Below are 25284 nucleotides of genomic sequence, written 5' to 3'. Positions count from 1 at the left end.
ATTTCACCTCAGCATTCAAGTAACACCAAAACCCATCAGGTGGTATGTAAATTGGTTTAAACTATAGTATTACAGTAAGTTCCCATCTTATATTATCTGATTACAATGGCAAAGGCTAACTTTCTGGTTTCAGTGTGGCGTGACAACTCTTAAGGTCTGAGAGTAACCACCGTTCTCTTCTGGTTTGATGATTACGTGTCTGATTATTAGATGCCATGTCGGAGACCACAAACTTTAGTTTCTTGGTTCATTTTCAAACCCCATCTGTATTTTCCCAGTCTTGCTTTCCTTGAAATTCCCAGTGTAGTCTCCAGTAAACAGCAATATTTAGATAATGGCAATGTCTTTCCAAGTATTAAATTGTTTAAGAGCAATCCCGCACCTACTCATGTTAAGAGCAGGAGTGTCCTCCATCAGTACAAACATTTCATGAAAACAAAGACAAAGAAACAATCCAAAAACTCTGTGCTTTGTCATTTTTCTACAATAGCTTGCAGCTCATAATGGTGGCTACAAACAATATATATTTCTGAAATCAAACTATGCTCTTCCTGAACCCCTGTTGTTCCTCACCTGCTTGTTTGCTTTTCAAAACTGATATATTTTCAGGGTTTCATATATTTGGCATAGCTGACTTGATTGTATATGTGCCTGTTCCAAACCTGCCATTGCTTCTTGTCTCTAAGACCGAAGCAATTTTATCCAGCATAAATGTTTACAAGATAAGAGACCATGCTCTCAAAAATGTCCGTGACTTTCATTTTTGCTTTGGAGTGATCTCAGAAATGCAAAGCTCATATTTCAAAACTCTTTAGAGTAAACCTAACAGCAAACAACAGAAGTTTAACATGCAAGCAATTAGCAAAGGGTTTACTTGTGGAAAGCAAGCAGCTGGTAAGACTAAACAGCCGTGTCCAGTATGTGAGGTTTGCTTCTTCATTTGAAGCAACTGGCCACTGTTGAAGGCAGGGCATTGGCCTACATGGCCCACTGGTCTCTTTGTCAATTTGTCCAGTATAAAATTAGTGCAGGTGAGATCAGGACCAGAAATTGCCAATTGAATTTGCCTATCTATTGTTATCATCTGCAACTCATTCCATTCTTGTTTTCAAAGTGAAAATAACTTGGAGCACATCTTAGATAGGGCAACCAAAATCCAGAATTATCTATTTCACCTGTAATTACTAATATCAGTCTGACCATTTTATCTAAAAAAACCTCTGTGTTTCAAGATCAAAACTCTGCCCTGAAATATAATGAAGAATTTGAAAGAAAAAAGCAAGGAAGGTACTGAAGTCTGGTACTAAACTCAACACTCTCCATGCCCTTCTTAATAACAATTTATATTTTCTCCTCATACAGGAATGAAACAGAATAGAAGGAATGTAAGACTAAATGTTAAGACATAATGCCCTAAGGTTACTAACTAACAAATAGTGTTAAAATATTAAACAATTAGCAAGGTCATATAGTCATATCATTTTTGGGAACCACAACCATTTCACTCCGAGTCAGATCCCGAGAGATATTCAGAATCTCCAATACCAATTTGGGAGAACTGAGGTGGTACGGTACGTGGCAAGTGTGATCCTAAATACAGACATTCACTATAGCATTCTAGAAAGAGCTAATCCACATAAGTTATTTTTGGTATAGGTATTAGACACTATTCCAAAGTAAAAATAACTTCTATTGATTATCTTAACAGAGACAAACCAACACAGTCAATACTCCATAACAGCTATGCCAGTTAATTTCCCACTGTAGACAAAGACTCTGAAACTGCAACTACCATTGCCTTCTACTGAAATCATCTTATTCATTTCAGCTGGCATTTGATCAAGCCCAACATGCACAGTCCTATTCCCAATGAAGTCAATGAAGTTTTAGTATTGATTGGATTCCAATGATATTTTTTAAATGTCTGAATAATGCTGCTGTTTGATATTGCAGAACAGAAGAGAAGTGAAATCCCTGCTTGTTTGAGGCCAGGAAAATAGTAGCATCTGGCCAATTGTTCAAGCATGTTAATAAAGCGTTATCTGTAGGAAAAGGGGATAGGGATTCAGAATGCTTAAAGCCTTTGATCTGTATTAATGACTGTAGCTCTGAGAGGGCTGGTGCAGGAAAATCTGCTCTTCCTTTGCATGTGACCTCCCTCCCCTAACCAGGTATAATTCAACCCTGGGAAATATAAGTGTGAACTGAAGCACCAGATCATCCTCAAGTATTAGGGAAGTATGGAAATATTCACACCCATTTGTAGCAAAATAGGGAACATCTATGGTTATTCCTGTCTGGTATTCACACTCACATAGAATGGCATATTTTAAAACATCCTGAACTATCCTATAGCATTTCTCTCATGACTACTGTTCCAGATACAGCAGAGATCAAGGTGGGATTGGTGACCTCAAATTAGAGACCTGGTAGTGAAACCAAGAGACTGGATTTTGCAAACTTTTATTCAATTTCCCAACCCTTGTAGGACTATTCACATGAGAAATGGTTTGCAAATTCAGGATCAAGCTGATTTAAATAGGAAAAAATCTGCTTATGTTTTTAATACTCTAATGAATATTGATTTATAATTGAAACCTCATCCCTTGTGGGACTTTTTACAATAATGTTTACACAGATTTAAACTATAAATGTATGTTTTATTCACCTGAAGATGACTATGTTGGCATGTATTCTTGATTTTTTTTTAAAGGAAAAAACCCCCAAAATAACCTCAATGTGCAAATGGACCGTATCTGCAAATATGGGTTGCTACATCCATAAAGTCATGAAAAATGTCATTCCTTAACGTACAATGCTCTCATACAGCACATAGAATTTATAGAAAACATACATTGGATCTCATTATATAATATACGGAGGCAGGAGGTCAGCCAAATTCTTCATAATTGGAGGAAATGTGTATCCAGAAAGGGAGAGCGCTCTTAAATCATACCTCTCTGAGTTCTCCTACCTCTATTACAGCCAACACCGGAACTAAACAAGCAACCAGATGAATGATCTGGATGAGGCTAACCACAGACCTAAAAGTTATTCTTGCAAAAATATGGTCTTGTACATCTGGACCTTACAATTGCCAAGTGCATACAAAGGGTCGACAGAGGTGTTAACTGTCATGGTAGAAAACAGGAAAACAATTATAGAGCAGAGTAAACTTGATATATCAAATAACAGGAAGAGACAATGTCACAGTAATATTTTTGTTGCACAGATGTCCTTATTTTCCTTTAAAGCTATGTATACCATTTTTGACTGGTCCAGAAAAATGCCTGTTGGTGTGCCTATATCAAGAACCGTTGCACCAGTGTAGGTACACCAATGTACACCTAAAATAGCCCACCTCAAAAATACAGATTTAATATCCATTCTTACAATCCACACAAAATGCCTTCTCCCACAAAGAGTAAAGAAGGGAGATTACAATAGTCTGAGCCAAAGAGAAAGGGCTTTTTATAAAGCCTGACAAACTTGGGGCACCATCCTGTAAGATGGTATAAGATCTGACCTTGTAACAATCACAAAACAATAGTTTCATAGTGCTTAGGGTCGGAAGGGACCTAAACAGGTCCGAACCCCTGCCCCGGGCAGAAATGGGTGCCGTGGTCATATCACTCCAGCCAAATATCTGTCCAGGCAATGTAACAAGCTGCCTAGGGAAGCTGTGGAATCTCTTTCGTTGGAGGTTTTCAAGAAAAAGAGGGCAAAGCATTTGTCAGAGATGGTTTAGGTGCTGGAGGAGTGTTGGATAAACTTCTTCACAGTTTGTGTGACCAGACTCTGGAATAGACTCCCAGCAGGGGTGGTGCAGGCACCTACCCTGGAGAGCTTCAAAAGCAGACTGGACGCATACCTTGCTGGGGTTATTTGACCCCAGCAGTCTTTCCTGCCCAGAGCAGGGGACTGGACCCGGTGATCTCATGAGCTCCCTTCCAGCCCTAAACTTCTGTGAATCTATGGATTAGTTGACCTTGAATACTGTGATTTGATGGAAAATAAGATTTCACAGATTTCTTATAGTATCTTTATTACTTAATATATTTGTCATTCCCCATCTGTAAAACAGGCTTGATAATACTGCTCTCCTCCTGCCCTTTGGGTGGAGGGGTATGTGATGTGAATGATAAAAAGGTGGATGTATGGGCACAGAGAGAAATGACAGTTTTTGCCTGATCTGACCCCTGAAAGTGCTCTACAGCCATGACCAAACAGAAGAGCATGGCTGCAGAGTGCTTTAAAAGAGCCCAATCCAGCAAAAATCTGAACCTTCATTGTATGAGGGAGCAGAGGGAGTTTGATCAGGGGTATTTTCAGCCCTTGCTGAAGAATGGGGTGGGTGGATTGCAGCCCCCCTGAAATCAGGGGGAGCTCAAATCCACCCACCCCAGCTCCAGTGCTGGCTGGGGAACCCCTAGAATGAGTTCCCTCTGCTCTCTTTTCCCCCTCCTGTTGTGAAAGTAGCACAAGCTGGCAGGGAGGAGGGGCCATTGATAGGGGAAACTGGCTGCAGATTCCCTTGTCCCCTGAAACCAAGGATGAACTTCTGTTTGGTCCGGGGGATTGGTGCAACTCAGAACGCTTCCTGCCATGTGTTCTGAGTTACAGCGGGGAGCTGCACTGCTGTCTGCACCCTATCATCAGTGTCAGCCCAATACTGAACTTGTGCTTTATAAGTGAGAAAAGTTTGCAGGGAAAGATGGCAGTCTGACAAATGGGGAGATCAAAGTCCTTTATCTACTCATAAAAGGAAGGCCCAGACAGGGCAGCAGCAGTGTAAGCTTCCTCCAAAAGACCAAAGATGTGAGAATAATTCCAATTTCAGGCTTGTTCCATCATCAGCCTCTCAACTGAAACTGACAAAAATGGCATCATCAAATGCTCCCAATTTTGATAATGTTATCCATTAAGGTGCATCAAACTCCTTTGACTGCGCTGAGAACGTCTAACATCCTCCACCTGGAGAACTGGAATGCACTGTGTTCTCCATTAAGTAGTTTCATGAGTAAAAGGACACCTTAGTATACATTTTTTTTCTCTTTTTTGTCTCTCTCTCTTAGGATAAGATTCTTCTTCTCTTCTACACTCAGTCATGATTTTCTATAATTCCAGTTAATTTATGAGCATTTTCTCTATTTCCATGCAGACAAGAAAAGAAACACTTGATAAAAACCCTGTTACTGACATTTCTATATGCAGACTTATCCCAATAGTATATACTGCTTATATAGGCACAAATCTGCTAGCCTTTTGTACATCTGATTTAACTCCAATGGTGGGCATGTAACTATTCATATTTACACTGGTTTAATATGGATCAATATCTACCTCATATCCTTTTATGTAAGAAAGTATTATAATGAGTGAGAGAGTTTTTACAGAGAGAGAGCGAGATCTGTAAAATCTCTCTCACTCATTATAATATTTTCATATATATTATTTGCTCTCTAGGAGTTTTTTCAGAGTAAGGTTTTAGAAGTAACCCATATTAAAGACTTACTAGTCATTGTTACTTACAGCCACTTATTCCTTGGTAAGTTAGAAGTAAGTTAAGTGAAGCAGAATCTCGCCATTAGTGAGAACAGAAGATTAAACTTATTACGAGTTATTGTTGGTTATTTTATGTTGGTTATTTTCTGGCCCTTAAATAAGTTTGGAGAGTATTTAATCTTTTAAAAAGAACTTGCTAAACTGACAGAAATGCATCACCTACGTATATTTTGCATATTCCGCGTTACACATTGTGATCTTGATGATCAGATTTAGTACTAAACCTAAAGCTGGGATAGATTTTTAGATTAATAAATGCTCCAATATTTTTCAAAGCAAACATTAAATTTTCTAGAGCAATATTTGACCCATGCTGTGATAGCGTTGTATATATACATGCATACTGTGCCTAATGTCTTCTGACTGAACCACAGTGTATATAGTTCAAGAGACCCAGACTATAACCATCTGCCTAAAACAGACGGGATCAGGTAAAAGCAACTCCCAACAGTTGTTGAACCCTAAATAATTACTGAAGTAATAAGAGCATCTGATACACAAAAGGGTTCATTTTTTTATAAAAATGTAAAACAAATAGTGAACCATGCTAAGATTATACATTTCATTTCTCTGCATACAAATGAGGAAATAATTCACTCTGGGCTGCTCATGTATTTTGCTTTTAACAGACATCCATATGTCAGATAGTCCATCTATACTCTTCCCTGCTGGAGTTTTCTTCTTTCAACTTAGTAGGGAACATTTGTGATCTTTATTCTACCAAATAAATCTGAGGAATATATTTTGCTCAAGGCTCCTATTTTTATTAATTTCAGAGAAACAAATCAATTCATGGTTCAAGTGGTCTTGTTATTAAGACAACCACACATCTGTGCAAAAAACCCCTGATCTATTACATACATTTGTTAAAATATTTATAAATTAAAATGTTGGCTAATTTATTTAAGTTTGTTACTATGATTATATGAAACTACTGATCCTTTTGTTATCTTCCAAGTTTTACTCCAGGTTCTTTATTATATGTGTATAGCAATCTGTTAATATGAAAAATATTCTGTATGTAAAAAGCTCCAAATCACTTCTGAAATGATGTAGATAACCAGATCCCAAAATTTAAGTTCTTACTTATAAAATATTGCTGGTAATGTGAATGGGAGTTATATCTGAATTAAGGGTGCAAGAAAGGTCCATAGTCTGTTAGGAATTTTGCTTTACACATGTTCTGTCCTGATCATGCACCTTGCCTCATACTTCTCATGAACCAGAGCTTTTTACAAGTTGTGCTTTGTATAATAAGTTAAATTAATATAGGTAGCTTGGGTAATGTAGGTATTACTCCATGAAAATATAGTTTAGCATGAATATTTCTTGTTGATTTAAATAAACACACAATTTCTGAACCTACAAAATAACTGACCAGTAGACACTTTTTTTAAGTATTCATGACATTTTTGCTTTGTACACAACAAGCAATATCAGAAGAATGAATTAGATTTTTGGGACTGGTGCCAACTTAAAAAAGGTGTCACTGTACTGTTTAAAATTATTTCAACAGCACTTTGATACAACTAATACTCACTGTAAACAAGTACAGAGCTATTTTTTATGACCATTTTTAGCTGATAAGTATTCTAGCGTCTTCACCATCACTGTGCTATTCTTTGTGTTAGAGGGTTAACACACATACTGCAATAAAATTCTGCAGTGTGGTGTCTTTGTTATCTTTGGTCCACTATACAGCTAATGCAATCACTATCTTTATTTTTAAATTATCCTGTTATGTGACCATTTTTATAGGCATTCTCCTTTTAGCATATATTTCTGTAGGGGCATAGATTGTTCTTAGTGTTCTACAATACATACAATTTAGCATATGACAAAATATCTACTTTTTCTATACACTAGGATCCACAATGCCAACCTAACCAGCCTGAAATCATGAAAAAGGCTCTTTAAAAAAGTATGGTGTGACACAAGGCATTGTACCAGAGATGCAAAGGAAGAGAGCCTTTTAAATTCACAGATAAAGCAATGGTAGTGCTTTTTGTAACCAAGTTACAACATATGCCCTGTTCATTGAACCATCCAAATTTACATTGATCTAAAGACATGTACATTTGGTCAAATATCAGATGTGTTCTTAATAGCCTTTCCCTCTGGAGCCTAAATGTTGGGTCTTAGAGGAAATGTATTCACAACTGCCAGCAAAGCATATGATGCATCTAAGAACTGAAGTGGCATTGTCAGCTGCATTGGAAAAACTACTATCCGTGTTCTAATGATTCAATCATGCCGATTCTCCTTGTTCATTGCTGTTGTAAGAACCAAATTCACAGAAAGTATAAACAGAAGACATATTCTGTCACTTGTAATTAGCAGCTACGTGAAGAACAGAGATGGCTATCACAAGCCAAGTTCTTGCCTCACTCACAACTGTACTTCAGCATTTTAAGGCGTATGTCAGTGCTTGTGCCTCTTTTGTTTTATAAATGTACTGTTTTAGGATCAAAGAAACATGGCAACTAAGTTGACAAACACAAGCGATCAAGATTTAAGTGACACCTCAAAACTTGTGTTTTTCCCCTCGCTTTATCAAATAACACAAATTGGAAGTGTCAGAAGATACAAGGCTGAGGCATAAAAGACAGAGAGAGAGAGAGAGAGAGAAAAGCCCCAGATCTCTTCATAGGGATCTTTGTCAGATGACCAAAGGCAATACTCCTGGATTCTAAAGTAAATCCCATTCAGGCTCACTGGTGTAGGCTAATCAGGAACGGTTAAAATGGGGATTAAATAGCCGAGCTCCCCAAGACGGTCCCGCCTTGAACAGAGGACTGGACTAGATGACCTTACGAGGTCCCTTCCAGCCCTACTTTCCTATGATCCTATGATTCTGCCAGTGGGTTCTTCAGCCAAGATAGTGAAAGAGCCATCAGGAAATGAAAAAGCACAAAATACAACTTTACTTCATTGGTAGCATTAGACATTTTTTCAAAGACTTCACTTCTGTAACACCATATAGGACATTAGGGTTTTCATTTGTCATGCATCTTATTCCCCAATGTTTAGTGCTTTCTAGTCAAGCAGTTTAAAATTAATCACAGTTGTTATTTTAATCTGGATTCACCATTAAGAATTCTTGCAGAGCAATTTTCCTTGCAGGCCAATTAAAATCCCCCAGTGGAAGTTTATGATTACGACAAAAGCAACCTGTTTAATGCTTGGCACTGCCTTCATTTACAAGCATTAAACCCATGAGTATAGAGACATGTTAATGCGTCAGATGAAAGCATAACAAAATTATTTAAGAAAGTCTGTTTTTTAAATCTGTCTTTGGAAAAAATGCTGTTAGGTCTTTATGCATGTGCTTGTGTTGTTGTATGCTTGTTCACTCTCTCTCTGGGTTTTTCTTCACAGTAAGATCTAAGTACTATGGATCCTCAGTTTATTTTCTGATTATACTCTCTCTGAAATCCAGAACATTTTTTAAACATTTTCACAAATGGAAAGAATTAGGTTTGATCCAAGCTCCACTGATGTCAATAATAAAATAGAGGTTAACAGGAATGAGATTGGACCCTTCATAACAAGCATGCCATGCTTAAATATTAATTCTTTATGTTAAAAGAAATAGTGAATTACAGTTCTGAGGCCAAATGTCAACCTAACAAATAAATAGGTAACAAATAAACAAATAAGCAAGAATTGAACATGAAGATCGACTGTTGTAATCTTTACTTAGGCAGTTGACCCAATTGTGGTCATTCTGCAAAGGTTACAGGAGCAAAGTTTACTTCTCATATGGTTTCTTCACATGGGAATTATACATAGAAACTACAATTTTGTCAAATTAGCCACAGCACTGAATGAGTACATGAGAAAGTACCAGTGTAAGGAAAAAAATCCTTTCTTGCCCAATATTTTATGCTATTTTTAAATGGGTGATTAAGCAGAAAAAAATCTAAAATCATCTTAAATGTTCCAGTGCATGATCATAGGCTGAGATGCATCAAAAATGAATTTAACTCCAGGGGCTTCAACAGACTTTGACTGGACTTGAAGTTGTACCTCTGTACATATGTTAATATTTTCAAATAAACAGGAGGAACATGTGAGGATACAGCCAAGGAAAAAAAAAAAAAAAGAAACATCCTTCTCCCAAAATATATGCTTTTATATCTCTTATTTTAGCCATGACCCAACCTCTCTAATTATGAGCTTCTATCTTAATCACTGTCTTAATTTCTTATATAACAATAATCCTTGAATGGTCCTCTGTTTAAAAAAAAAAAAGCATCAGTCAAAAACAGCTGCACTTCTGCATGCTACCAAGGTTACTCTCTTCATGCTTCCAAAATTCTTTAGAAATTGATAATCTGGACCTGGTCTAGAGGTCTGTTTTATCAGAAAGCTATGAAACATGAGCTAAACATAACCAGTCCTCCTGGGAGTGTGATTACAGCAATAAATTTCTATGTTCCACAACAGATGGTTATGCCACATGAAGAAAGTAAAACCTATCAAGTGCTGTAAAATGAGAAGAAAAAAGAAATTTCTGCTCCCACATCAAATTAAGTGCCTTTTAGTTTGCTGTTGTACATGTGGTATCGTAGACGTTCTATATCAGCACCATGACATCGGTTTTAGTCTCCTCCGTCTCAGACTGGTTGTTATAAATCAGTCCAGGCTGTAAGTAACATTGAAAGAGCTAAACGTTCAGAATTTGTGTCTGTCTTTTTTATTAGCTAGCCTAGAGTAAACTGGGGGCTATCGTTCAATGTCAGGTTCAATGCCCAATGACCCAATAGGTTAAAAACGTGGCAGTCACAAATCAAGGGCATAATGAAGTCTGAGAAGTGGTCTATGCTGATTTATTAGAACATCTGTTTGACTACACAAAATCTAGTACTTCCCTTGAATATCATGAGCTAGTCCCATAATCCTCCACATATCAGAGATTCCCTTTTTTTAAAATCTAGTAATTTAAAATAGTCTATCCAAACCAAAGGGCTTTTTTTCATGACTCATTGCCAGACTGATGTTTTTACCTAGGTATCTCAATGGCCTGCAAATGGGACACCTTTATCTCTCTGTAAAAAATAACAAAAAAGAAATGCTGACTTTAATTTTGAAAAAAAAAAAACACTCACTTTAAAACATTGCTGTGTCAATTCACAATTCAATAAAATCCTACTCTCTGCTGGTTCTCAAGGAGATTTTAATTTGCTTTACTGTTCATTTCTATTTTTTCACTATATCATTATTCACTATAGTGCTTCTATTATCCTTCATTCGGATTCAAATGCTGTTTACTGAATACTGTAATATTGCATATAAACCTCCGTTCTTTTACTATAATCATTCAATTTTTAAAGGACAGGAATGTTCATCAGACATATATCAAACAATGTGCAAAGTCACCCACTGAACAAGCTTTAGTTAAATCGCCCCCACTACTATTTGGAAGCACGGAGGCACAGATATATGAGGTACAGAGGCTGGCTGGAGCACGCTAATTAGCATGCTCCAGCAGACTCGATTAATCGATTAATTGAGTCTGCCCTGGCACGCTGCAATTATAGTGTGTTGGAGCAACCTCCCAGCACATCTACAGACATAGTATTTCATCCTAAAAATGTTTTCTCTGTGCGCATCAGCAACTTGATTGGATGTTTTACTTGGATCGTTTGCTGATGCGTTACTAGTGATGCCAGACTAGTAACGCCCATCCTTATTATGTAGGCCAAATTACATCTCTCTAAATCTATTCAAATGTTATTCACAAAAGGAACAACTAGTGACCTGATGACATAAATGTTTCTGGTACTATAGTATTTTTCCCGAAGCAGTGCTCTATAGAGGTTGCTCTAAGTGAGCCAGGAGTGTCCATGAGGTTTGTATATACAAATTAGGTATTGACCTTGTGTATTAAGAGAGGATAATGTGAAAAGTACTTACTGGACAATCAGTACTCCTTTCGTTTCACTGAAGCAGGATTGCTAGAAGCAGCTAAGTTAGGCTTTAAAACTGAATTTCCTATGCTGCCCAAATTATTACCATTTTGGGGGCAGTTATGTGTGTCCTTTTACATAACATCGAAGGAGACACAGATAATTAAAGATACTAAAAGCTTTGATAAATCTATTCCAATAAAGCTGCCTATATTTCAAAATAGAGTTAGCACAGCGTGTTTAAAAAACATAGAGCTTTCATACACTGCGAATTATGATTTATCAAAGAAGCTCTCTAGCCAAAGCTGTAATTTAGAGAGACAACTGTCTGTGTTGTGCATGGCTGAGTTATTTCATTGGGTTAAAGTTCAATATTCCATAGGCCACATCTCAGAAGAGGTTCAGATTACATACCTGTCCATTTTACCTGACATGTGGAGTCAAAACTATGGACTGTTACATTCATTTAAAAATAATATCAATTGTACTTGCCTCCATAGGTTCCAACGTTGCTCTTCTAGCTGAGTCACTAAATGCTCTATGTATTTATTTGAGTCCATATATTCCTAAAAGAAAGGATCAAAATGTTTGATTGGCATATATTTTGTAACCTTTCTAAAATGTTGATTTACTGACACAGTTCGTGAGGGTCACGTTCATTTTGGGGCCAGTGGAATCCTTACGCACAAAATTCACGGCAACAGAAAAAATACAGTTTTTTAATGTAGGCTTGTACGTGCACCCGAGGGTTCTTATAGAAATCCTTTGCCCTGTACAGACGTTACTAGGGAAACTCTGGGCAAGATGCATGACTATCATCGGTATCTACACCAGTGGTTCTCAACCTTTTTCGACTCAAAGCATCCCTCATTAGACTCAAGGCTCCTACCATAACATTTGTGAACTGAGTGGCACCCCATTTCAAAAACTCATTTATTTAGTATAGTACTTACCTCTTGCAGAGGGGCCAGGCAGTGGGGGCAGAGGAGAAGCTAAACAGGGGAGCTTGAGCCTGCCCTTCTCTGCTCATCTCTTCACACCCAGAGCCTGAGCCTGCACTTATCTGTGGATCTTCTCACATCTCCCTTATCTCCTCACATTTCCCGTGGTGCCCCTCAAAGGATGGCAAGGCACCCTGGTTGAGAATCACTGATTGACACAATATACCTAGAATTTTCCTCCACCAATCCCCTGATACAGAAAGCCTGCAGAACAGCCTCTCTGTAGGTTTTGGGTGAGAGTTCGACTTGGGATGGACCAATTTTCCCTACAGATCTCAAGATATATGGGATGAGTTTATATACACTAGGCAACCAGACTGTTTCAAAATGCTTATTTGTTAATGCCATGTGAGTTTGAAAAAATGTTATCACAAAAACTATATTTGAATATTGAGCTATAATTTAGTTCCTAGCTCATTGTACTGCTCCCGATGCAATAACTTTGTGATATTACTGGGCATATGAAAACTACTGCATTTGTAGGCAGTAACAAAAATATAACAAATAAACATACATAATACGCAATAAAATGTATCAGTATCATCACTAAAATGATGATTGTTTTCCTCTTGCTAAAATAATGCTGTCTGTTCTTTAAATAAATGACTATTTTCACTACAGAAACACTTACTTTAGCAATAGAAAAATAACTTCATTTTCAGAATGAAAATAACTCCAGGGTGGTATTTATATGAAATATTTCAGAAAGATTCCACAAAATAGCATATAGCATAATATACTGCATTCCCATGGCTATGGAATCTGTACAACCACATTAATTAAACCAACAAACTATCAATAATAATATAACTCCTTCAAATAATAAAAAGAGAAAATGTGTCAAACTTTATACCATGAAAATAATAGATGTTAACATAATACCAGGAGAAAAATTCTATGATAGGTTCCCAGAGATAAATGTTCTTCCTTAATGGTTTATGGATTCACCAGAATGCCCCTGGATGAGATCATATCCTCATTTACTATGGGTGGCTGTATAACATTATTATTTACATTGTGTACATGTATGCATGTTTATTGCATAGTGGCTTGTCTTATTTTACCCATTTATCTTCATGGTACAGGAATGGAAGGTAGTATTACCAGAGGGACAGTACATCACCCTTCTTTCCACAAGGTGAAGATAAATGTCATAAGAGCTCAGCCATCATACTTTATGTATACAATGTACATATTTATTTTTCAGGACTGAAATTGTTCTAAGTAACAGTGCAACATTATAAAAGCTTAGACTTGGATAAGAACAGAACTTCTTCTGGAATACTGCTAAACTTTTAAGAACTTGTGGGTTTTGATAACAAAAAGAATAAGTAGAGAGAGATAGTTAGCCATATGATACTAGCCATAGATTCCTAAAACAAGGCCATCCTTTCTTTTAGGAATATATGGACTCAATTAAATATATAGAGCTTTTAGTGACTCAGCTAGAAGAGCAACATGGGAACCTATGGAGGCAAGTACAATTTAGTCTGAAGTCAGGCAGAAGGCAGGCCAGGGTGGCACCTTCTCGATCAGTGGTTCCCAACCTTCTTTTGCTATGACCCTAAATTGGCCATCAACAACCTCCCAACCCAGCACCACAGGGGCTGCTGGGAACGGAGTGTGGTGGCGGTGATGGCAGCGGCCTGTGGGCGGGGCTGGGGGAACCGCCATTGCCCCCTTTGTATACACTGGCCCCACCCCACCCACCTCTCCTGCACCACGCACGTGTGTGCACGTGTGTGTAGTCCCTTTACAACCCTACTGAGGACCCCCACGACCCTGATTTGGGTCGCGCCCCAAGGTTGAGAAACCAATGTTCTAGACCAACTTGTTCAGATGGCCATGAGCTTTTGTAAGCTACAGCTAAATTAAGCTAGAAAAAGTTAGATAAATGATCTATGATGCTATGAGATACAGAATACTGGTCTAGCTGGATATTTAGTCTCAGCTCATATGGCATCTCTCATGTTCTTATATTCACTATATTCATAGACACAAAACGGAGCACTATTCTAACAAAAAGATAAGTATTTCATGAATACTAATCATACTAGTGGTATTCTCTTCTGTCCTACTGGTATTCTCTTCTGTCCTACCAGTGAGCGGACGCGGAAGACGGCATGAGAACTGCATTAGAGAGACCAATTGGCGGCTTCGGCAGTGGTGTCTCAAGGCAGGCTTCGGCTTCCTGGACAACGACTCGCACATCACTATGAGGGACATGCTCAGTTGGGATGGGCTTCACCTGTCCCCCAAAGGTAAGCGTGTGGTCTCTTCTAGGTTGGTGGATCTCCTCTGGTGGGCTTTAAACTAGACTCGTTGGGGGGTGAGGAAGATGAGGGCGGGGGAAGCTGTGGACCACCAAACCATGTGGCACCCACAAGGACAGCCCAGCCTGAAAAAGGAGAACATCGGGAACCTGCAATCCATGGGGCAGACAGCAATACAGCACAGGTAAGCAATAAGCAGGTAAGCAATAAGGGGCCCTTTGGGAATCGGAGTGGGGGGGCAAAAAAGGCACCAGTCACAGGGCTCAAGTGCCTATATACTAATGCTAGGAGCATGGGGAACAAGCAGGATGAACTAGCACTCCTGCTTGCAGAAAACACCTACAACTTAGTAGGGCTATCTGAAACCTGGTGGGATTCTTCCCATGACTGGGTGGTACATACTGAGGGTTATAGGCTGTACAGAAAGGACAAGGTGAGGAAGAAAGGGGGAGAGGTTGCACTCTATGTCAATAAGCAATATACATCGACCCTTATCAAGACGGAATCGAAGGAGGAGAAAGTAGAAGGATAGTGGGTTAAGTTACATGGGGGGCAAGGAGAAAGGGATTTGGTGGTAGGGGTCTGCTACAGACCCCCACACCAAGGGAAAGAACTAGAATCGGGGCTTCTGCGGCAGCTCTCAGAGACCATAAAAACTAAGGGGGCAGTAGTCATGAGGGACCTAAACTACCCAGACATCTGCTGGGAGACACAGACAGCAAAGTTCCACCGTTCACGCACTTTCCTATCCTGAGTACAGGACCTCCACCTGACGCAGGAGGTACACGGTCCCACTAGGGGGAATGCCATACTGGACCTGGTATTGGCAATGGGGGATGATATGGTAGGGGACCTACAGACTGGTAGTCACCTGGGGGACAGTGATCACCAAATAATAGAATTCACCATAAGACGTCGAGTGGGTAAGATAACTAGTAGGGTGAAAGTGCTAGGCTGTAGGAAAGCTGATTGCAATGAACTCAGGCGATTAGTCAAGGACGCACTGCAGCGTAGGAGTTTTGAAGAGATGGGAGCCCAGGAAGGATGGCTGTGCCTTAAGGAAATGATCCTTTGGGCACAGAGGGAGACGATCCCGATGCGAGGAAAAAGAGGGAAAGGGGCCAGGAGGCTTCTTTGGCTGACCAGAGAAATCCAGGGCAGCTTGCGGACTAAAAGGGGAGCATATAAAATTGGAAACGGGGAGAGATTACCAAAGAGAAGCATACATCCTCTGCTTGCACTTGTAGGGAGGCAGTTAGATGGGCCAAAGCTACCATGGAGCTGAGGATGGCATCCCAAGTTAAGGATAACAAAAAATTGGTTTTTAGATATGTAGGGAGTAAAAGGAAGGCCCAGAGAAGAATAGGACCCCTGCTAAATGGGCAGAAGCAATTGGTGACGGACAGGGGGGACAAGGCTGAACTCCTCAACGAGTTCTTTGCCTCAGTGTTCCTAAGTGAGGGACACAACAAGTCTCTCACTGGGATTGTAGAGAGGCAGCAGCAAGGCACCAGACTACCATGCGTAGACCCTGAGATGGTGCAGAGTCACTTGGAGGAAGTGGATGCCTTTAAGTCGGCAGGCCCGGATGAGCTCCATCCGAGGGTGCTGAAGGCACTGGCGGACATCATTGCACAGCCACTGGCGGTAATATTTGAACGCTTGTGGTGCACGGGCCAAGTCCCAGAGGACTGGAAAAGGGCCAATGTGGTCCCCATTTTCAAGAAGGGGAGGAAGGAGGACCCAAGCAACTATAGGCCAGTCAGTCTCACCTCCATCCTAGGCAAAGTCTTCAAAAAAATTATCAAGGCTCACACTTGCGAAAGCCCGGCAGGAAAAATTATGCTGAGGGGAAACCAGCACGGCTTCGTACCAGGTAGATCGTGCCTGACTAATCTAGTCTCTTTTTATGACCAGGTTACAAAACGCCTGGACGAGGAGTAGGGGTTGATGTCGTATACTTAGACTTCAGGAAGGCCTTCAATACGGTATCCCACACCATAGTGGTGAACAAGTTCAGAGGCGGTGACTTAGATGACTACACAGTCCGGTGGGTGGCGAATTGGCTAGAGGGTCGCACCCAGAGAGTCGTAGTGGATGGGTCGGTATCGACCTGGAAGGGTGTGGGCAGTGGGGTCCCGCAGGGCTCGGTCCTTGGACCGATACTCTTCAATGTCTTCATCAGCGACTTGGACGAGGGAGTGAAGTGTACTCTGTCCAAGTTTGCGGATGACACAAAACTGTGGGGAGAAGTGGACATGCCGGGGGGCAGGGAACAACTACAAGCAGAGCTGGACAGGTTGGACACGTGGGCGGAAAACAACAGAATGCAATTCAACAAGGAGGGATACAAAGTGTTACACCTAGGGAGGAAAAATGTCCAGCACACCTACAGCCTAGGGAATGACCTGCTGGGTGGCACGGAAGTGGAAAGGGATCTTGGAGTTCTAGTGGACTCCAAGATGAACATGAGCCGGCAGTGTGACGAAGCCATCAGGAAAGCCAATGGCACTTTATCGTGCATCAGCAGATGCATGACGAACAGATCCAAGGAAGTGATACTTCCCCTCTATCGGGCGCTGGTCAGACCGCAGTTGGAATACTGTGTGCAGTTTTGGGCACCACACTTCAAGATGGATGTGGATAACCAGGAGAGGGTCCAGAGAAGGGCCATTCATATGGTTAAGGGCTTGTAGGCCAAGCCCTATGAGAGACTAGGGCACCTAGACCTGTGCAGCCTCCGCAAGAGAAGGTTGAGAGGCGACCTTGTGGCTGCCTATAAGTTCATCATGGGGGCACAGAAGGGAATTGGTGAGGTTTTATTCACCAAGGTGCCCCCGGGGGTTACTAGAAATAATGGCCACAAGCTAGCAGAGAGCAGATTTAGACTAGACATTAGGAAGAACTTCATCACAGTTCGAGTGGCCAAGGTCTGGAACGGGCTCCCAAGGGAGGTGGTGCTCTCCCGTACCCTGGGGGTCTTCAAGAGGAGGTTGGATAGGCATCTAGCTGGGGTCATCTGAACCCAGCACTCTTTCCTGCCTATGCAGGGGGTCGGACTCGATGATCTATTGAGGTCCCTTCCGACCCTAGCATCTATGAATCTATGAATAATGTTGTAGCTGTGGTGGTCCAGGAAACAGGAAATAGGTACCCAAGATATGCTATTGAATGCACAGTTGTACCTGCCCTGGCATCTTCTGCTCACCCTACTTGCCTCCCAGCCCCCAAATACAATGCTGAGTGCAAGGCTGCACCTACCTGGCTCCTGTGGCTGGGCAGTGCAGTGCTGCCCCAGCTGTGGCAAATTCTCCCAGGTAGCAATTCTGGCACCCTGTCATAGTTGACACCCAGGAGTCGTGCCCCACTTTCCCCTCTAGGTTACATTGTTGTTGAAGTGTATCCCAACCGTGCAGGTGGTCCAATAAAAGGTGTCACCCACAAACATCCTTGCCTCTTGCATGATAACTGATATCATTTAAGATGGCTCACATGGAATTTATTAGCTGCAACAATGTCTTTGTTAAGGTAGACTTCTTTGATTGCACCTCTGGGCAACAGAACAGCAAAGAAGGGACCAGATGTTTGAGTCAGCTGGAATAGTATTATTGGTAGGAATTTTACAATTAGGGTATTATGAAATGCTCTGGCATATGTTTCTGCCCACATTAATTATTTTACTGTTCTAATAAAGCGATATGCTTGCTCTTCCGAGCGTTTAACAATAATGAAAAATCTTTGTGTAGAAATTCCCTAAAGTATGAGATGAAAACTTTTCCAAATCTGCAAAAACCTGTGCAAATGAAAATAATTTCAGTAATATTTTGTGTGATTAGTAAAGAGCAGCTAATTATTGTGCAACTTTCAATTGGCTTCCTTAGCTCTCCTAAACCTCTAAATCATGCACTAGATTCCATGGCTCAGATCTTATTCTGCCTCTGAGATGTCTAAGTGGAATTTAGCCAGCTGTTTGGTGTCCTAAATATAATCCTATTCTAAGATGCTTGAGTCCCCAGAAATCCATTAACACATCTCCTTTTGCAACATGCCTTCATATGAGTCTTAAAATGTCTAAGTCCCAAAAGGGGGGAGGAGTAGGAAAGATTCCCTCTTTCTTTCCCAGGGAGTGGGAGAACCGGTTCTCAGCTCCCCTCACTCACAGGGGTTTGAACCCACATCTTTTATTTGCCAAGAAATGGGCTAGGGACGACTGAGAGCATCCTCTGTTCCTCCTGCTACCACTAGGCCATTGGGTTGAAAGGTATATAAGGGGCCAGACAAATAGTAAGCCGGAGGGAAGCCTGCAGCCCATTGCCTTGGGAAAGAAGCAGCCCTGGTTTCTGCTCTGTGGTCCACATGTTGTCTACAAAACGCTGTATGCTTCTGCCCACAGCAATTATGTTATTATTCTTAAAAAATGTATAAAAATGAATACAATAAATCAGGTTATTCATCTCTGGGGCAATCTTTTGTTCTAGTTTAATTCACCTTTGTTCCAGTTCAGTGCCACTGCCTCCTCCCTTTCATCATTGACTCTTGATAATTGGTCACTATTGAATAATTTGCCATACTTGCCTTACCCTTGAAGTGGCAAATTAACCAGAGTTTACTATAAATAGAGTTGGGAAAATTTTATGCATCAGCACTTCCTAGCCCACAGTTTGATAGTTGGGAAGTGGGAAATATGGGCTTAAACCCTTTCAGGGGAGGAGGACCAGAAACCTAAGTCTTCCAGTTCCTAATTAAGTGTCCTAACTACAAGGCACTGGACTAACAATAGATGGAGCCTCTCTCTCTTTCATTTAGAAAAATGCCTTCACAGGGCAGATCCCAGAAGCAGTCCTGACTCACATACACCATAGTGTGTGTACCTAGCATTACATGTTGGTTGGCTGTAATGATCCCCTGTGTGCACTAGAAGCTCATAATGGTGGTGACTGCCATAATGGAAAAGCTATGAGTCTCCACAATACAAAACAGGATTAGCTTTTTAAAGGTCCTGTCCATAGGCTGGCTATTAAGACACCGGGTCATGTACCTCCTCAAGGAAATATGATCACTCTTCTTAGGCAAGATACATTCTTCTGGCCATGCAGCAGCAAAGACTCAGACATCTAGAAGGCGGAGTAGGATCTGGGCCCAAGTGTAAGGACAGATGCTGCATTCTTTCTTTAAGCCAAATTTCCCGCTGTGCCAGATTCTGTTCTTTGTCAAATAATGTGAAACCAGAGGAACTCCATCAACTTCAATAGGCCTATTCTGAATTTTATATCAGATGCTACAGAGAATAGAATCTAGCATGTTGGCTTCATCTTGGACCCATGTAGTCTGTGTTTTAATAGACTGAGTTAAATTTTACATAAAGTACATTGCGTAAATTGGACAATGAATTTTTCTGAAGCCAAGATGAGAAAAATCATTCTGTAGTGAATGCACGTTATGGCTTAGAAATGCAGTATGCAATCATGTAAAGATTATTGCCTAGGTACCAAGTTCTAAAACAAGCCTCCATTGTATTCACCAGCTTTTACTATATCAAAGATAGCATAAATTAGTGTTAATAACTCCTTTATATATTTTTTACTGGAATATTAAACACTTTCGGTTTATCCTTCAGTGCACTTTGCACAGCAGCCAAGGCAAGAAACCAAGTTTTATTCCACACAATTTTGCTATGATAATGTGAAAACTTAATTTTGTAGCAATTTTTGTGAGAAATATGGTTAAGGCCATATAAGCAATTGGGGAAAAGAATGTATATATTTATTTTCTATAATTCCTGCTATAATGCCAACTTTGTTCTGTAGTAAATCTGAAATATGGTTTCATTTGTGCATAGAGAACTGCCAACTCATAGTGGGTGATTTGTTATTATGGCATAGATGATATCCAAAAAAATCAAACACAAGTCAAATATACTTCTTTGTGAATAGCAGAAACATCTGCTTTCTGCTGTCTTTTGAAGGTACATAAAATGATTTAGTATTGCAGAGAGAGAAATCTACTTTAGAAAAGTACCGTACTTCCAAATTGATGTTTGTCCACTTCTCTACCTGCACACGTGACAGGAATTCTGCCTTTGGTTTCAGTACCACCAGGAAGTAACCCATTTAGCCTGTTTTCACATATCTGGAACACTTCAGTTAGCAAAAAGAGTCAGCCTTCACAAAGATAGAATGGGAAATATTTTGAAATGCCATAATTTATTCATGACATGCCAGGCAAGTCTTTGATTTTGTCTGCAGTAGGCCAAACCTTTTAATACTCATGAAAGACTTCAGGAACGCCACCTATTATCAACGGTACTAGATCAGATAGGCAAGGCAGAACTATTGTTGGAAAGCTCAAACCTGAGCAACATAAAAGTAAACAATCCTATTTACTGTCTTGAAGATATTAATATATTATTCTGCTTTCCAATAAGAGGCATTTGGGGTAGGACCAGAAACCTCATTAAGTCTCATTTCACTGCAGGTGTTGCCCTGTAGGGTCAGTCCAACTCTCAGGATCTCAATATTGCAGTGTTAGACAGGAGGGTGTGACACAATTGCACATACACAAACACACAAATCAATTAGGTGCATACACACACACATACACACTACCAGCTCAGGCACATAAACATCCAAATCAGCCTAGGCACATGCATACCTATCACCAATTCAAGCACATACACACTACACACTAAAAATTAGACAAAAATCAATTGTCAATACCTGTACACACACACACACACACACATACACACACACACACACACACATATACACCAGTTCACACACATACAACCCACCTACACATAGGTAAGTTCCTAACTTGGATGGTATGGTATGTATGTGTGTGCTTGGGGTACCTGGGGGAAGGTTAAGGTGAGAGAGAGAAAGTTAAAGTGTAGGGAGTAAAAGTTGCCAGAACCGGGATTAGAACCAGTAGACTAGAGAGAAGCTGACTGAGGAACTGAGGTTTACTTAAGATCAAGTGGCCCCAGGGTTACTCGAGGTCACTGATGCATGGGAGGGAAAAGGAAAAAAAAGAGAAAAAAAGCACCTGGTGGCAAGGAGGAGACAGCCAGGAAACAGAGAGAGACAGAAACCTGGGAGCTTGGGGCTGGAAACTGAGGCAGACAGCTGAGATATTGGGGGAGGGCAGATAAGTGGTGGCAAACAGAGGGTTTGGAGGCAGAGAGGAGCTCAGGACAGGTGCTGGAGGTGGCAGTGAGCCAGAAGCAGGAGAGGGAGAAATGAGACAGAAGTTAGTTAGAGGGGCAAGGAGCAGAGACTGGAGCAGGGCTGAACCACAGTAAAGCAAAACCCAACTCAGGGGTCCAAATAACAGGTTTATTAAACAGACAACATGTCACACAGCCCCATGAAATAATTAGTTCACACACGCATGCACACGCACACACAAGCACTCACAATGGCAGCAGGAGAAAGAGACTCAGTGGAAGGGCTGGAGTCCAGGTAGGGAAGAGAAACAGAGTCCAGGTCCTTGGTTGAAGAGGGGGTAGGGGGTGATAGCTACCTATCCAGGCTGGAAAGGGGTCCTTGTCCAGTAGGTGTTATCAAGAGGGGGGTCGCCTGCAGGGCCTCTGGGTGGATAGGTGGTGTGGCATGGTGCTGGTCCAGATAGAGAGGGCGTCCCAAGGAGTCAGTCTTCACTACCCATTTTATAGGGCAGACTACCTCTGATCTCCTATGGGGAGGGCCTGTCCAGGCAAGGTCAGTCCTGTCCCAGAGGGTTCCAGATGTTCTTACCAAGCATGTGCAGCCTTGGCACAATGGTGGGTTGCCTCATCTTTTCATAGATTTCATAGACATTAGGGCTGGAAGGGACCTTGGAAGATCATCGAGTCCAGCCCCCTGCCCCAAGGGCAGGAAGTCAGCTGGGGTCATAGGATCCCAGCAAGATGAGCATCCAGTTTGCTCTTGAAGGTGTTCAATGTAGGCGCTTGAACCACCTTCAGTGGCAGGCTGTTCCAGACCTTGGGGGCTCGGACAGTAAAGAAATTCTTCCTTATGTCTAGCCTGAAACGGTCTTGAAGTAGTTTATGACCATTCGACCTAGTCGTCATCCCTTGGGGCGCTCTGGTGAATAAACGTTCCCCCAGATACTGGTGGTCACCCCTGATAAACTTATAGGTGGCCATCAGATCACCCCTGAGCCTGTGCTTTTCCAGGCTAAAGAGCCCCAGGGCTCTCAGCCTGTCATCGTAAGGTCTGCTTCCCTGACCTCTGATCATGCGCGTGGCTCTTCTCTGGACTCTCTCAAGCTTCTCCACATCCTTTTTGAATTGTGGAGCCCAAAACTGGACGCAGTACTCCAGCTGCGGCCTCACTAAGGCCAAGTACAAGGGGAGAATGACGTCCCAGGATTTGCTTGAGAAGCATCTATGGATGCAAGCCAGCATTTTGGTCGCTTTACTAGCCGCAGCATTGCACTGCAGGCTCATGTTTTGTTTCTTGAATGCTGAGTGTGGTTCCAATGGCTGGGTTGGTCCAGGTATTCATGTTGATGGTTCAGTCATTCAGAGGGCGCTATTTTTAGATCTACTGCCATTGTCTCTCAAGCACCCTCATTCATCCCCATTCATTCGTTACATAGGAGGGGTAGGTGTGAGTCATGGATTACACAACCAGGCCTGGGGACAGGACGGTGACTTGACAAACAAAATGGAAACTTGACATGACTTATGCTAACTTACCTATGTAGGCCTAAATCATATTGTACCAGTGAAACAGTAATATAGAACAGTAAAAATCAATATAAATATAATAATTAAACAATATAAAGGTGAAAAAACAAAACAAATACAACTTGCTACCAAAGTAAAATGCTGAAGCTTATCCTATGTCTTAGCTCACTTATACTTATCTATAGGGAATAGAGAGGGAAAGAAAAAGTCAGAAATGGTCGGGGAAGGGGGGGGAATGCATTTTAAAAGAAAAAAAAAGAAAAACAGGGTTTTGCTACACAGGCACCACTTCATCATAATCCCTTTCATAAAGTATCAAGACAGACAAGAATGAACGCACATCATCAACGCGCTACAAATGCAGGTCAGCCATCAGAACTAATTAAGTAAGTATAAATTATCAAGATCCACCTTAAAAATAGTTAGAGTTTTTTGGTACCTCCTTTGCCAATTGTAAAGCAGTTTCAAAATTTCACTGAATTTATGGTAGAAATCTTCTAGTTTCCAAATTAACTTTATTCATGGCAAGTTTACAGCAATTTGTTCTTGTGTCAACAGCCTTTTTTTAACTTAAATTGCCCTTCTCCCATTCTGGAGTTTTTATAGACAGTCTCTTAGCCTTTGTTTTGCTAGACTACAAAAGTCAAGCTTATCTCCTCCCACACAATTGACTGCTGATTCCCTAGATCATGCTAGCATACCTTCTCTACATCCATTTAAGTTAATCTTTCTCAAACCTGGATGATTAGAACTGTACATGATGTTCTAGATGTATCCAGCGTCTCATCCAATTGTACTAACATTTCCCTATCTTGACTGAAAGTACTTCAATTGATATATGCTAAGATTTCATTTGCCTCTTTCATTCTGCATCACATAAAGAACTCATAGTCATCCTGTGATCAATACCATGGTCCTTCTCCTTCTCAATTTCTTCCTGTTGATAAGGTCCCAGTTTATCAAAGAATTCATTATTAGTTCCCAAGCACACTACTTTGATTTTTTTTTTTTTTTTTTTTTTTTTTTTACAGCTTTCATAGATTTCATAGTCTTTAGAGTTGTTAGGGACCTTGCAGGATCATTGGGTCCAGCCCCCTGCCCAAGGGGCAGGAAGTCAGCTCGGGTCAAATGATCCCAGCAAGATAAGCATCCAAGTGTAAGGGTGTCCAGAGTAGGTGCTTGCACCATTTCTGGGGGGAGTCTATTCCAGACTCTGGGGATGCAGAAGTAAAGACGTTTTTTCTTATGTCCAGCCTAAACTGCCCTTCCCAGAGTTTGTGACCATTAGATCTTTTCTTTCCTTGGGGTATTTGCTGTGGCATATCTATGCTGACACAAGTGTAGATGAGACATACTGGGCACGTCCACACGTGTGCTTTAATGTGCAACAGACTATTTTACTGTGCATTAAAGCATCATGTAAAAAAACATGACATTACGTTAATGCACAGTAAAAGTCTATTGCACATTAAGCATCACTAAAAAAACATGGAAATGCACTATTGCGCATTACCGAAGCCTAATACATATCACATTGGAGGTACTAAATTTGATGCTCATTAGAAAAGGTGCATTAATGCACATGTAGACACACTGAGAACATGTTTCCATCAACTGTTATGGAGAAAATCTAGAATAACTATGGGCCTATAATGCAAGGACAAGGATTCCTTCATTGAAGGTTGGAGTAACAATTTAAACTAATAAAATAAAATATATCTATGGATGTTTTCAAGGGTGGATCCAGAGGTGAGGGTGAAGTAGTACCCCACCCCCTGATTCTTGCTTACACCCACGCAAACTTTACAAACAAATGCCTGGGAGGGGCAGTGCCATTT

The 25284-nt window shown here is 40.8% G+C and overlaps 1 long non-coding RNA gene across 1 annotated transcript in view; it reads right to left on the bottom strand.

Moving 5' to 3' along the window:
* Positions 1–11973: 11973 nt before the first annotated feature.
* Positions 11974–25284, bottom strand: part of LOC132250413 (uncharacterized) — a 300006-nt gene continuing 286695 nt past the window's right edge. Inside the window, exon 4 of the long non-coding RNA XR_009462133.1 lies at positions 11974–12043. This is a non-coding gene — a long non-coding RNA (uncharacterized LOC132250413). The remainder of the gene's footprint in view (positions 12044–25284) is intronic.

Source organism: Alligator mississippiensis, chromosome 4, assembly GCF_030867095.1.
Source record: "Alligator mississippiensis isolate rAllMis1 chromosome 4, rAllMis1, whole genome shotgun sequence".
NCBI classification, from domain to species: Eukaryota; Metazoa; Chordata; order Crocodylia; family Alligatoridae; genus Alligator; species Alligator mississippiensis.
The sequence above is the reverse complement of the archived record's forward strand: the minus strand, read 5'-3'. Positions and strand labels throughout refer to the sequence as shown.